Genomic DNA, 13,634 nt, shown 5'->3' on the forward strand with positions numbered 1-13,634 from the left:
CATTTTCTCACATGGGAGAGAGAGAGAGAAGCAGGGAGGGAAGGGGGTGGTGGGAGGAAGGGAGCTAGAGCAAACTCTCTGCTATCTCTTCTTATTAGGGTACTAATCCCATCATAAGGATCTCCTTTCATGACCTCATCTAAATCTAATCACCTCCCAAAGGCCCTGTCTCCAAATGCCATCACACTGGGGATTAGGGCTTCACTATATGAATTTAGTCAGGAGGGACACAGTCCAATCCATAGCACTCCTCCTCTCTCTTTCAAGGTCACGTGGCTCATAAGTGGCAGAGCCAGAAATTAAACCCCTAGTTTTCCAAATCCAAATCTTGAACTCTTTCTTTCCCTAAAACCAGAGGCATTTAACATTATTTTGAAAGTAATTTAGTCAGGACTTTCACCTGTTTTATTGGCTACTTCTTATGACAGACACTCCTTAATTCATTTACCTGGTTGTTGTGGAAATTGGATTTGAGAACATTTCTTCCTGGTGGTGATTTCTTTACAGGTACTAGATAACAGATCCTGGGTAGAGCCCAATCGGACACTAGGGAGTTGCCAGAAGACCTTCAGGTTTTAAGGCGCGCAGTAACTTCAGAAATTATTAATATCATGGAAAAAATGAAACTTACAGAAATTGAGGTTTTGGTTCTTTATTTGACCTACTGAATGTAGTGTGATTTTTTTTTTTAAACCTCTATGATATAATATGATTTTTCTTGGTAACCAGTGAAGTTTAGGAGAGTTTTGTTTTTCTCTTTCATAAAAAGCAGGGAAGCAACGATTTTATTTTCCTGGGGACTTTAATCTCCATAAGCTTCTTACCTCCAGTTGAATATAGTGATAACTGTTGTAATGAGAGTGGAACCAGAGGTTGTCCTTTGCTCTTTTTCCCTCCTGTAGATTCCTGCTGCTTCAGATTTTAGGATTTATTATTTTGTTGCTTAACTGTTATGTTTTGAATGTGAAAAGTGACCTTGAAGAGTTGAGTATTCTTAAAGTTTTAACTCTTTTTTTTTTTTTTTTAATTTCTTACTCTATTCCTAAAGAGAGAAGAGACCAATTTGTTTTTCACTTTAACACATCATTGGAGGTTATTTCTGGAATATTCCAGGGAAGGTTTAAGAAGATGTTGACATAAGAGAACCAGAATCTTTTTTTAGAAGTCTGATGAACAACGCAATTGCTAATAATAGAGCGAACTCAAGGTTCTGAGGAGGCCTAGAGAGAAAGGCTCCCTATTCTGCTCCCTGTATGTACTGATACACAATCTGGGAAATGCTATAAGCAATTTGAAATGGTTAATTTTTTATTTTAACTTGTCTGGGCCACAGGGTACCCAGATATTCGGTCAAATATTATTCTGGGTGTGTCTGTGAGGGTGTTTCTCAATAATATTAGCATCCGAGAATAGCAGGTTGCCCTCCCTAATGTGGGTAGGCCTCAACACATCAGTGGAAGGCCTGAAATGAATAAAAAAGCTGAGTAAGAGAATGTTTCTGCCTGACCACCTTTGAGCTGGGACTGGTCTAATCCTATCTTCAAACTTGAAACATCAGCTTTTCTTTGGTCTTGAGCCTGCTGCCTTCCAGACTGGAACTTACACCATCAGCTCTACTGGGTCTCCAGCCTGCTGACTGCAAATCTTGATACTTGTTGCCCTCCATAATTGTATGAGCCAATTCCTTATAAGAAATCTATCTATATGTCTATCTATCCATCCATCCATCCATCTATATATCTATCCTTCCATCCATGCATCTATCTATCCATACATCCATACATCTTATTGGTTCTGTTTTGCTGCAGAACCCTGACTAGCACACTTCCATGTATCTCCTGTGGTAGCTTTATAAAGTGTCAACTTGATAACGCTGAATTACATTTTCCAGAATTTTCTTCCCTGTGTGTTGAAAGTGGATCACAAGACACATTTTGCCCCAAATTTGGAAGCAGCAGCCATATTGCTTTCATGTGCAGGGGGCGGAGTTGGGGGATTGTTTGGGCAGTCAGTACAGAGGCACCATGTGCTGCTATGGCCCACACCTTTTTGCTACTTGCTGGCCCACTTTGTTGGTGTGGCACAGCAGCTGGGCCTGCAGCTTTTCCTTGCCCCTGGATCCTTCTTTGGCTGAGCCAAGCACATGGCTAGCCCTGTGACAAAAGGCACCAGCTACTACTGCAGGACACCTGCATTCCTGAACTTGGGTGCAGTAAGGGACGTTGGTTTTAGTCCATCTTCATGGGCTCTGGATTACACTCGCAGGTTTTAGTTTGTTCTTCATTTTACATCAGAGTTTCTAAACCTTAGTACTTTTATTGACATTTGGGTCAGATTAGTCTTTATTGTGGGGAATTTTCCTGTGCATTCTAAGATGTTTAGCAGCATCCTTGGCCTCTACCCAGTGGATGCCAGTACCCCATCCTACAGTTGTAACAACCTAAAATGGTTCCAGAAATTGTCAAATGTCCCCAGGACAGGGGCTAAGTGGGGTGGGAAGGGGGTGGGGCAGTGTTGGCCATGAATGAGAACTGCTGCTTTATATACATCTTCCCTTCCCAACTACCTGTGGATAACTTTAGGGTCTAACACCAGACCCAGCGTCTTACAGAGACTATACAACTGAATCCATTATTGCAAAGGTGAAATCCCTAAATAAATTCCTCATTGTATATCTCTCCTGGTGGTATATCTCCTACCGTATAACTCTCCTGCTTCACTGATCAAATTCTGAGTAAAAGCCTCCTTAGAATTGGTTGTGTCTTCCTGAATCTCTGGGAAGATTCACTCATTTTCCTCATCCCTTTATTCCAACAACTTGCCACACCCCTCGGCACCCTCCCCTCCCCCCGGAAGAATGCAGCCTTGGAAAAGAGATGCTCGGATCTGTATGAAGTGTGCTTGGTGCAGAATCTAGTGTAAACTCTGATCTTTGCACTGCCAGGGCTTCCAAGGAGCTGGAGCTAAGGCAGAGCTGTGGAAAGTCTCAATGGGATTCAGAACCACTAGGGATTTTATTGCTTTATTGAGAGTCTAAGCCTAGAGGGAATAGTTACAGGCTCTGTTCTTAAAATCTTTCAACATATATATTTTTTCAAAGTGATTTATAAGAAGTGTGTTGTACATTTGAGCCAGTGAAAATAATTTGCTGTTCACCTAGTCTCTAGCTCCAGGAAAGTTAGTGGAATGCAGTGTTTTATATAGAAATAGAAATTGTCAAAATCTAAGATCAAAGCCTTTATTTTCTGGGTAAGAAATTCCCCTTGAAAAACTGGTGAGAGTAAGATTGAGCGATGATATAATGAAGTCTCTATAAAAACCCAAAGGACAGTGCTTGAAGAGCTTTTGGGTTGGTGAACACATGGAGATTTGGGGAGAGTGGCGCACCTGGAGAGAGCATGGCGGCTCTGTGACCCCTTCCTGCATAACTTGCCTGTACATCTCTTCCATCTGGGTGTTCCTGAGTTATATACTTTTATAATAAGTCAGTAATCTAGTAAAAAAAAAAGATTGAGCTATAATAAAATCAAATCTATTCATTTTTTTCTTTTTCTTTTTTAATTTATTTTATTTTATTTTGTTTTTTTAATTTACATCCAAGTTAGCATATAGTGCAGCAATGATTTCAGGAGTAGATTCCTTAGTGCCCCTTACCCATTTAGCCCATCCCCCTTCCCACAACCCTTCCAGTAACTCTCTGTTCTCCATATTTCAGAGTCTCTTATGTTTTGTCCCCCTCCCTGTTTTTATATTATTTTTGCTTCCCTTCCCTTGTTCTGTGTTTTAAAATTCTCATATGAGTGAAGTCATATATTTGTCTTTCTCTGACTAATTTCGTTTAGCATAATACCCTCTAGTTCCATCCACATAGTTGCAAATGGCAAGATTTTATTCTCTGATTGCCGAGTAATATTCCATTGTACACATATACATCACCTCTTCTTTATCCATTCATCTGTCAATGGACACTTGGGCTCTTTCCATACTTTGCCTATTATTGATAGTGCTGCTATAAACATGGGGTTGCATGTGTCCCTTCGAAACAGCACACCTGTATCCCTTGGATTAATACCCAGTGGTGCAATTGCTGGGTCATAGGGTAGTTCTATTTTTAATTTTTTGAGGAATCTCCATAGTGTTTTCTAGAGTGGCTGCACCAGCTTGCATTCCCACCAGCAGTGCAAAAGAGATCCTCTCTCTCTGCATGTTTGTCAACATCTGTTGTTGCCTGAGTTGTTAATGTTACCCATTCTGACAGGTGTGAGGTGGTATCTCATTGTGGTTTTGATTTGTATTTCCTGGATGATGAGTGATATTGAATATTTTTTCATGTGTCGGTTGGCCATCTGGATGTCTTCTTTGGAGAAGTGTCTATTCATGTCTTTTGCCAATTTCTTCACTGGATTATTATTGTTTTTTTGGGGGGGGGTGTTGAGTTTGAGAAGTTCTTTATAGATTTTGGATACTAACACTTTATCTGATATGTCATTTGCAAATATCTTCTCCCATTCTGTCAGTTGCCTTTGAGTTTTTCTACTTGTTTCCTTCACTGTGCAAAAGCTTTTTATTTTGATGAGGTCTCAATAGTTCATTTTTGCTTTTGTTTCCCTTTTCTCTGGAGATGTGTCAAGTAAGAAGTTGCCGCGGCCAAGATTAAAGAGGTTTTTGCCTGCTTTTTCCTCTAGGATTTTGATGGCTTCCTGTCTTACATTTAGGTCTTTCATGCATTTTTAGTTTATTTTTGTGTATGGTGTTAAGAAAGGGTCCAGGTTCATTGTTCTGCATGTCGCTGTCCAGTTTTCCCAGCACCACTTGCTGAAGAGACTGTCTTTATTCCATTGGATAGTCTTTTCTGCTTTGTCAAAGATTAGTTGGCCACGTGTTTGTGGGTCCATTTCTGGGTTCTCTATTCTGTTCCATTGATCTGAGTTTTTGTGCCAGTATCTACTTTTTTTTAAGTTTATTCATTTTTTTTTTTGAGAGAGACAGAGACAGCATGAGTGGGGGTGGGGCAGAGAGAGAGAGGGAGAGAGAGATTTCCCAAGCTGGCTCTCCACTGTCAGCATGGAGCCTGATGCGGGGTTCAAATTCATGAAACTGTGAGATCATGATCTGAACCAAAATCAAGAGTTAGACGCTTAACTGACTGAGCCACCCAGGCCCCACAAATCTATTCATTTTTAAGTAAGTGTTATGAACCTGGCACTGTGTCTGAGGTTGAAGATCTAGTAGTCAACCAGACAGACAAAGTTTCTGCCCCCATGGAGTTTACAGTGGTGTAGGAGAAACATGTGTTGCACAGATAATCATATGGCCCAAGTTGTATGAAGGAACAGTGTGAGAATCTTAGGAAAGGCCAAATATGGATGGCTGGGGTGGTGAGGGATGGCTCTCCTGAGGGCTGAGACATGAATGGAAGAGAGTTCCAAGCAGGGACAGGAAAGAACTTAGTCCATTCATGAAACTAAAGAATGCCAGAATGGCTGGAGTATGGTGAGCAAGGAGGAGAGAGGAGGGCGTGAGGCTTCAGGGGAGGGAAGGGATAAGATTACTTCAAGGTTTGGAGGCCAAGTAAGGAGCTTGGACTTTACTCTTAGGGCAGAGTCTCTAAAGGGCTTAAAGTCAAGAAGTGGCACAATCTGATTTATAATTTTAAAAGATCTCTCTGGCCGCCACGTGGAGAATGGATTAGAAGGAAGCAAGTGTGGGAGGTGGGAGGACAGGCATGGGACTGTGGGACAGTCCAGGAGAGTCCAGAGGAGAGAGGATAAAGGCCTTGACAAGAATCATGGAAGTGGCGGTAGTGCAAAGTGCATCATCAGGAAGCAGGTTGGATACAACTTCGCATTGACTTCAGGGTGAGCAATGTATGAGGGGGAGCTGTGGAGGAAAATACCTGGCTTTTGCAATCCAGTGGGTGGTGGTGACAGAAAGGAAGGTGTGCTATTCATGTCATTGCTGCTTTCACATGACGTTTACACCATGAGAATCAGAAGAATCAGCACTCATTCGTATAAACTCAGTGCTGAATCGCTTTACAAAATGGCAGTCTGTAATATGGATACAATATCAAGAAAAACACTAGGGCATTTATTCTTTTTATATGTTGGTTTTTTGGTCAGTTCTATTCAAATGAGCCTTTAAAAATTTTACTTTAGGCTTTATTTGTCAGTTGCAGTTTTTCAGCACTCATCCAAAGATGGACTTAGTAGAACTCAGTTTTGAAAGGTGGACACCTTCCCACTGGGTACCCACTTCCCTCATCCAGCCCATTATCCAGAGATGGGAAGAAGAATAGTGTCCAGAAGAAAACCACAATGGAAAGGATCAGAGCCCCTGATGGGCCTTCTGGCTGTGGAAGGGAAAGCAAAGAAAGGCATTGCCCAGTGCTACAACACCTAAACAGGGTAAACCTGTACACATAGTCATTTTGTACTGTTTTTGCAGAGTGATTCAACAGCAAATAGTTTGTACCACAAAGTTTCCACAAAGTTTAATACTGTGGTTGGATCCACTTGCCAAATGTTTATGCTGCATGTACCGGTTGGTAAAAGGTGAAGTATCACCAGAGAATAATGGAAAGGAGGGCACAGTCTGGGACAGAGAAGTACAGAAGTAGGTAGTTCCAGGATTTGGCCCAGAGACTCAATAATATCATCAAAGATTCAGACTTTTTGTATCTTTCTGCTCTGCCATCCTCAAGGATGAAGGCTTGCTTTTTTAAGTTTGTCAACTCATGGTCACAAATTGCTGCCACAGCTCTGAACATTACATCCCAAACATCTGGGGATTTGAAGTAGGAAAGAAAGGGATGAAAGAGCTCTCTTTTTATCAGAGAGGAGAATGCTTCCCAGATGTGCCCCAACTGAGTTCCTCATGTATGGTAGGACTACATGGCCACCTGAAGGGGCCAAGTGACTGAAAAAATGAGTTTCTAGAATTGCCATAACTGGCTTAGACCCATTGTGATTAAACTCCTGGAGCTAAAGACACTGTCGTTATTAACAAAACCAGAGTTGTATTAGCAAGAGGCAGGGAGGGAAGAGAAGAGAATGACTTTTATAGGCAATGAATAAAATTTACTACAGTTCCTTTAGAAAATACATTTTAAATAGAGTAATGTGTGTAGGTGTGTAATAAGTTAAAATTCCCTCAAACTTTTTTAACAGTCCAGCTTTTGACAGAAAATGATCTTTTTTCTTTTTCTTAAAAAAACCCCCACACATTCATTAATATCCAACTAATATTTTATGAGCACCTATTATGTACCAGACACTAGGTTTACAGCAGTGAGCAAAACAGACACAATCCCTGCCCTCGCAGTACTTCCATTTCAGCAAAGGAAGACAGATATTATACAAAATAATTATATTTCTAGTTTTTTTTAAACTTTTTAAAATGTTTATATTTTTGAGAGAGAGAGCACAGGGGAGGGGCAGAAAGAAAGGGAGACAGAGGATCTGAAGCTGGCTTTGTGCTGACAACAGTGAGCCCAATGCAGGGCTCAAACTCATGAACCATGAGATCATGAGCTGAGCTGAAGTTGGATGCTCAACCCACTGAGCCACCCAGGTGCCCTTATTTTATAGTTTTTTCAAAGGCTATAAGTCCTATGAAGAAAAATTGGGCAGGGAAGTAGGATAGGAAATGATGGGGCATGCAATTTTTAATTGAGTGACCAGGAAGATTTCTTTGGGGAAATGACTTTAATAAGAGAGTAAATTACATAGTTATATGAGGTGGAGGGAGAGGGAGAAGGAGTAGTCCAGGCAGAGGGAACGGCAAATCTGAAGCCCTAGAGTTCATGGCGTGTCTAGTGGTTTGAAAACAGGCCAAGTGGCTGGTGTGGTTGGAGTGGAGAGAACGTTGGGAGGACAGTGGGAAATAAGTGGGGGCTAGAACTTCCAGGGCCACATATGTCATCTAAGGATTTTAGCTTTTGAGTACAATGCAGAACTACTGAGTATATAAGGAACAGGAATTGACTTACATTTTATGAGTATTATCCTGGCTGCTGTGTTGTAATAAACTGTAGGAGTGGACAAGGGTAGAAGCAGGAAGAACGGTTAGGAGGTTATTATAATAATTGAGGCCAGATGATGGTGGCTTGCACCAGGATGGTAGGAGTGGTGCTGGTAAAAAATGGACACAGTCTGGAGATACTCTGAAAGTTAAGTCAAAGATTGGAGGTAGATTAAATATGGATAAGAAAAAGAGAGGAGTCAAGAATGATTTCAAGGTTTTTAGCCTAAGCAACAAGATAATGGACCTCCCTTAAACTGAAAAGTGGAAGGTGTTGGTAGATAAAGTTTTGAGGAGAGGATGAATAGCCAGTTTTGAACATGTTGAGTTTTGAGGTGCCCCGCAGATATTTAACTGGCTGGATAGCAGTCTGGGATCTGGGGAAATGTTAGGTTTGGATATGTATATTTGAGTGTCATCATCATATGGATTTTTTTTAAGTTTATTTACTTTTGAGAGAAAGAAAGAGAGCACAAGGGGAGGGAAGGGCAGAGAGAGGGGCTGGTGGGGGGGGGGGGGCGGGTGGGGAAACAAAGAATCCAAATCAGGCTCCAGGATCTGAGCTGACAGCAAAGAGTCTGACAAAGGGCTCAAATTCACCAACCATGAGATCATGACCTGAGCCGAAGTTGGACACTTACCCGACTGACCCACCTAGGCACCCCCATCATATGGATTTTAAAGTCATAAGATAGTTGAGCTCACTGAGAAGACACTGTAGATCAAGAAGACCTGAGGACCAATGACTGACTGGTACTTGAGTCCAGGAGGAGCCAGTAAAGGGGACTGAAAAGTGGCCCATGACATAAGCAGAAAACCAAGAGTCCTAAAAGTCAAGTGGAGGAAAGTGTTTCAAGGATGATGCAGCAATCAGTACATAAAGTAAGATTAGGACTGAAAACTGACCATTGGCTTTACCACCATGGTGGTCATTTGGTGACCTTGACAAGAACAGTTTGGGTTGGTGGATGGGGTCAGAAGCCTGATTGCAAAAGGTTATGAGAGAACTGAAAGAAGGGACTAAGAGTCAGCAAATACAAGTAGCTCTTCTGAGGGATTTTGTTATAAAAGGTAGTAGAGAAATGGAGTGGTAGGTAGATAGAAAGATCAATGGGAATCAGAGAATGTTTGTTTGTTGTTGGCTCTTAGGATAAGATAAATAATATATGTTTTTGTGCTAATAGGAATGATCCAGTAGAGGGGCTGGAATTTAGACACCAGAAAAAGTACTGGCCTTGGATAGAGGTCATGGAGTATTAGGAGGGAAGGCAGAGTACATGGGAACCCATGCTTATTGCTTGGTTGATGTGATGGAGGAAATTTGCAGGTCTCTCTTGTTACTCTATTTTCTCAATGAAAAAGGTCATTGGCTGAAAATGTGAATGGGAGAGGTGGAGCCAAACACTGAAGGACAAAGAGGTGTGAAATTGTCATGTAGTAGAGTAGCAGAAGAAAAAGACCAGGGAAATGTACAATTGGTGGGCAACATTACAGTCCTACTTGGAAGTGTGTTTGGGACCCACAACTATATGGTCAACTAATCTTTGACAAACAGGAGGGAATAGCCAATAGAAGAAAAACAGTCTCTTCAACAAATTGTGCTGGGAAAACTGGACAGCAACATGCAGAAGAATAATACTGGACTGGGGCACCTGAGTGGCTCAGTTGGTAGAGCATCCAGCTTCATTTTGGCTCAGGTCATGGTCCCAGGGTTGTGGGATGGAGCCTCACATCTGGCTCCATGCTGAGCGTGGAGCCCACTTGAGATCCTCTCTCTTGCTCTCTCTCTCTCTTTCCCTCCATCTCCCTCCCTTCCGCTCTCTTCCCCTCTCCCCTTGTGTGCACTCTCTCTCTTTCTAAAATAAAATAAAAAAATAAAAATAAAACATGAGTTTCCAAAAAAAAAAAAAGAATGAAACTGGACCACTTTCTTACATCATACACAAAAATAAATTCAAAATGGATGAAACACCTAAATGTGAGACAGGAAACCATCAAAATTCTATAGGAGAAAACAGGCAGCAACCTCTTTGACCTCTGCTGGAGCAACTTCTTACTAGACACATTGCCAGAGGCAAGGGATACAAAAGCAAAAATGAACTATTGGGACCTCATCAAGATAAAAAGTTTCTGCACAGTGAAGGAAACAATCAACAAAACAAAAAGGCAGCCTATGAAATGGGAGAAGATATTTGCAAATAACATATCTGATAAAGGGTTAGCATCTAAAATCTGTAAAGAACTTATTAAACCTAACACCCAAAAAACAAATAATCCAGTGAAGAAATGGGCAGAATACATGAACAGACACTTTCCCAAAGAAGACATCCAGATAGCTAACAGGCACGTGAAAAGATGCTCAGCATCACTCATCATCAGGGAAATGAAAATCAAAACCCCAATGAGATACCACCTCATGCCTGTCAGAATGGCTAAAATTAAAAACACAAGAAACAACAGGTGTTGGCAAGGATGCAAAGAATGGGGAACCCTCTTGCACTGTTGGTGGGATTACAAACTTGTACAGCCACTCTGTAAAACAGGATGGAGGTTCTTCAAAAAGTCAAAAATAGAACTAACCTATGACCCAGCAATTGCACTACTAGGTATTTACCTAAGGATACAAAAATACAGATTTGGGGTACATGCACCCCAATGTTTATAGCAGCATTATCAACAAAGGAAAACTATGGAGAGAGCCCAAATGTCCACTGACTGATGAACAGATAAAGAAGATGGGGTATATATACAATGGAATATTACTCAGCCATGAAAAGAATGAAATCTTGCCATCTGCAACAATGTGGATGGAGCTTGAGTGTGTTATGCTAAGTGAAATAAGTCAGAGAAAGACAAATACCGTATGATTTCACTCATATGTGGAATTTAAGAAACTAAACAGATGAACACATGGGAGGAGGAAAAAAGAGAGAGAGGGATACAAACCATAGGAGACTCTTAAATGATAGATAACAAACTGAGGGTTGATGGAGGGAGTTGGGTGGGGCATAGGCTAGATGGGTGATGGGTATTATTAAGAAGGGCACTTGTTATGATGAGCACTGGGTGTTGTTTACGAGCGATGAATAACTGAATTCTACTCCTGAAACCAATATTGCACCATATGTTAACCAACTAGAATTTAAATAAAAATTTTCAAAGAAAAAAAAGGAAGTGTGTTTGCTCTGGCCATTTGTTTTAATGGCATGGATGCAGGTGCAGAGCAGGCAGAATTGGATTCAACCCAGCTCTTTGAGGTTTTGCCAAGGAAGAACAACAAAACAAGAGAGGGGGACAAGGAAGTTGAAGATATATGAAAGATGTGATTACAATTATTGATCATGGAATTCCAGCTGGGTAAGAAGGAAAGTGAAGCTATGAAGCAAGGTGACAGAAAATTCTAAGTTGTAGGAACAATGAATTTTAGGTCATAGGGGGTAGAAGCATTACTGGAGTTGAGACCTGTGGTAGGCAGAATAATGTCCCCCTTACCCCTCCCACCCTAAGATGTCCATGTCCTAATTCCTAGAACCTGTGATTATATTCAATTGCATGGCAAAGGGGAATTAAACTTGCAGATAGAATTAAGTTTGCTAATTAGATGACCTTAAAATAGGAAGATTATCTGGGTGGACCCCATATAATCACAGGATCCTTATAAATAGAAGAGGATGACAGAAGAGTCAGGACGGACATGACTATAGAAAGTGGTTAGGATGATATGATTTAACACGGACTCAACTTGCCTTTGATAGTTTTGAAGGTGCAGAATGAGACATGAGCCAAGGAATGCAGGTGGCCTCTTAAAGCTGGAAAAGGAAAGGGATCCTATCTAGAGCCCATAGAAAGGAACACAGTCCTGCCAATATCTTGATTTTAGCCTGGTTGGATTTATGGCAGATTTCTGAACCACAGAACTGCAAGGTAATAAATTTATATTGTTTAAGATGGTGAGTTTATGATAACTTGCTACAGCAGCGATAGAACAATAATCTAGGATACTAGAGGGGAGGAGCTAGACATTCATAAAGTGAACTTAAGATTTTAGCGGGTTTATGGTTTTGGTAGTGTCAAGGTCAAGGATGAGGCCATAGGTGGGGGTCTGAGGGAAGGTAGTCAAGAGATTATTGAAAGAACATACCTCATAGAACTAGACAGTTCAAAACCAAAATTGTTTCCATATATAAGTCAAAATTAAATAGCAAATTGTGAATGTATTAGAGTTTGGGACTTGTTTTTTTTCACTAGCAGGCATACCCAGCAGAATTTTTGGCCCTCCCATTCCTGCAGCTGATCTTTATTAGTGTTTACTGCTCACTGGTATAAACTGTGCTGCTCAGAATTGGATTAGTGGGAGATCTGGTCTAAATTAAAGCCTTAATAAATGAGCACTGTTTACATTTCCTCACACCCGCCCTTCTCCACACACACATCAAATTATTCTGGAAATGAAATGCAAAATAAAACAAGGAGGGATTCTGTTCTTCATTAACGTGTAATTATAAAATGCTGGGGCTCCCCTGCTGGGTGGAGAAGCAAAGCCCATAGCAAGGGTGGGAACACTTGAGGGTGGGACATTCTTCCTGGCTTGTAACTATGGGTGAATTATTATTTTCACATCTTTACAAAGAGATGGATAAAAACGAGTTCTTAGATAAGAACTGTAGGTCCCTCATAGAACCATAATGAGACAAGGAAAACAAGAGAACAGAACTGTTTGTCTTGCAAGACTAGAACCAAATAGTCTAAAAGACGATTTGATTTGATTTGATTTGATTTGATTTGATTTGATTTGATTCGATTCCCCTGAATTCACTATTTTTTTTAAAATAAACTAAAACATTGATAAGTAACTTCTCATAAGCTTTATTCCCAATCTCTGAGTACTTAGTCTTTTCTGTAGAAGAAGCAAAAATGATAGAGATGCTCTCAATTTATTTCAGTTTATTTTAAAGATATTTGGAGTCTCTGAGCTGAGAGAGGAGGGTGAAAGATAGCACAGCATAGGGCTAAAGCTCCGGATCAGACAGACTCAGTATTCCAGGCTGGCTGTGTGGAGGAAGTTGTGCTTTCACAGGCTCATCTCTCTCTGTGTTGAATGGAATGTTAACAGTTTAAACAGCCTCACAGGACTATGTGAAAATTTGATAAGATTATTGATTAAAACACAAACCAGTAATAGATATGCAAAGAATAAAAAGAAAAGAATCCAAGTATACCACTAAAGAAAGTCAGTAAACCATGAAAGAGAGCAAGAGAAGAAAGGATCAGAGAAAAACTACAAAAACAACGACAAAATAAATAACAAAATGGCAATAGGTACACATCTATCAATGATTACTTTGAATATAAATGGACTAAATGCTCCAATCAAAAGACACAAGATGACAGAGTGGATAAAAAAACAAAATTCATCAATATGCTGCCTACTCATATCAGACCTAAAGATGCCTGCACATTGAAAGTGAGGGGATGGAGAAACATTTATCATGTAAATGGATGTCAAAAGAAAGCCAGAGTAGCAATATCTATATCAGAGAAAATAGACTTTAAAACAAAGTTTGTAACAAAAAACAAAGAAGGACACTATATAATATTAAAAGGGACAATCC

At 40.5% G+C, this 13,634-nt stretch overlaps 1 long non-coding RNA gene across 1 annotated transcript in view; it reads left to right on the plus strand.

Moving 5' to 3' along the window:
* The window catches only part of LOC144612790 (uncharacterized), a 117,621-nt gene that overhangs the window by 26,070 nt on the left and 77,917 nt on the right, over positions 1-13,634 (plus strand). The gene's annotated exons all lie outside the window — the stretch shown is intronic.

This window comes from Panthera onca, chromosome C2 (assembly GCF_046562875.1).
Source record: "Panthera onca isolate mPanOnc1 chromosome C2, mPanOnc1 haplotype 2, whole genome shotgun sequence".
Taxonomy (NCBI): domain Eukaryota; kingdom Metazoa; phylum Chordata; class Mammalia; order Carnivora; family Felidae; genus Panthera; species Panthera onca.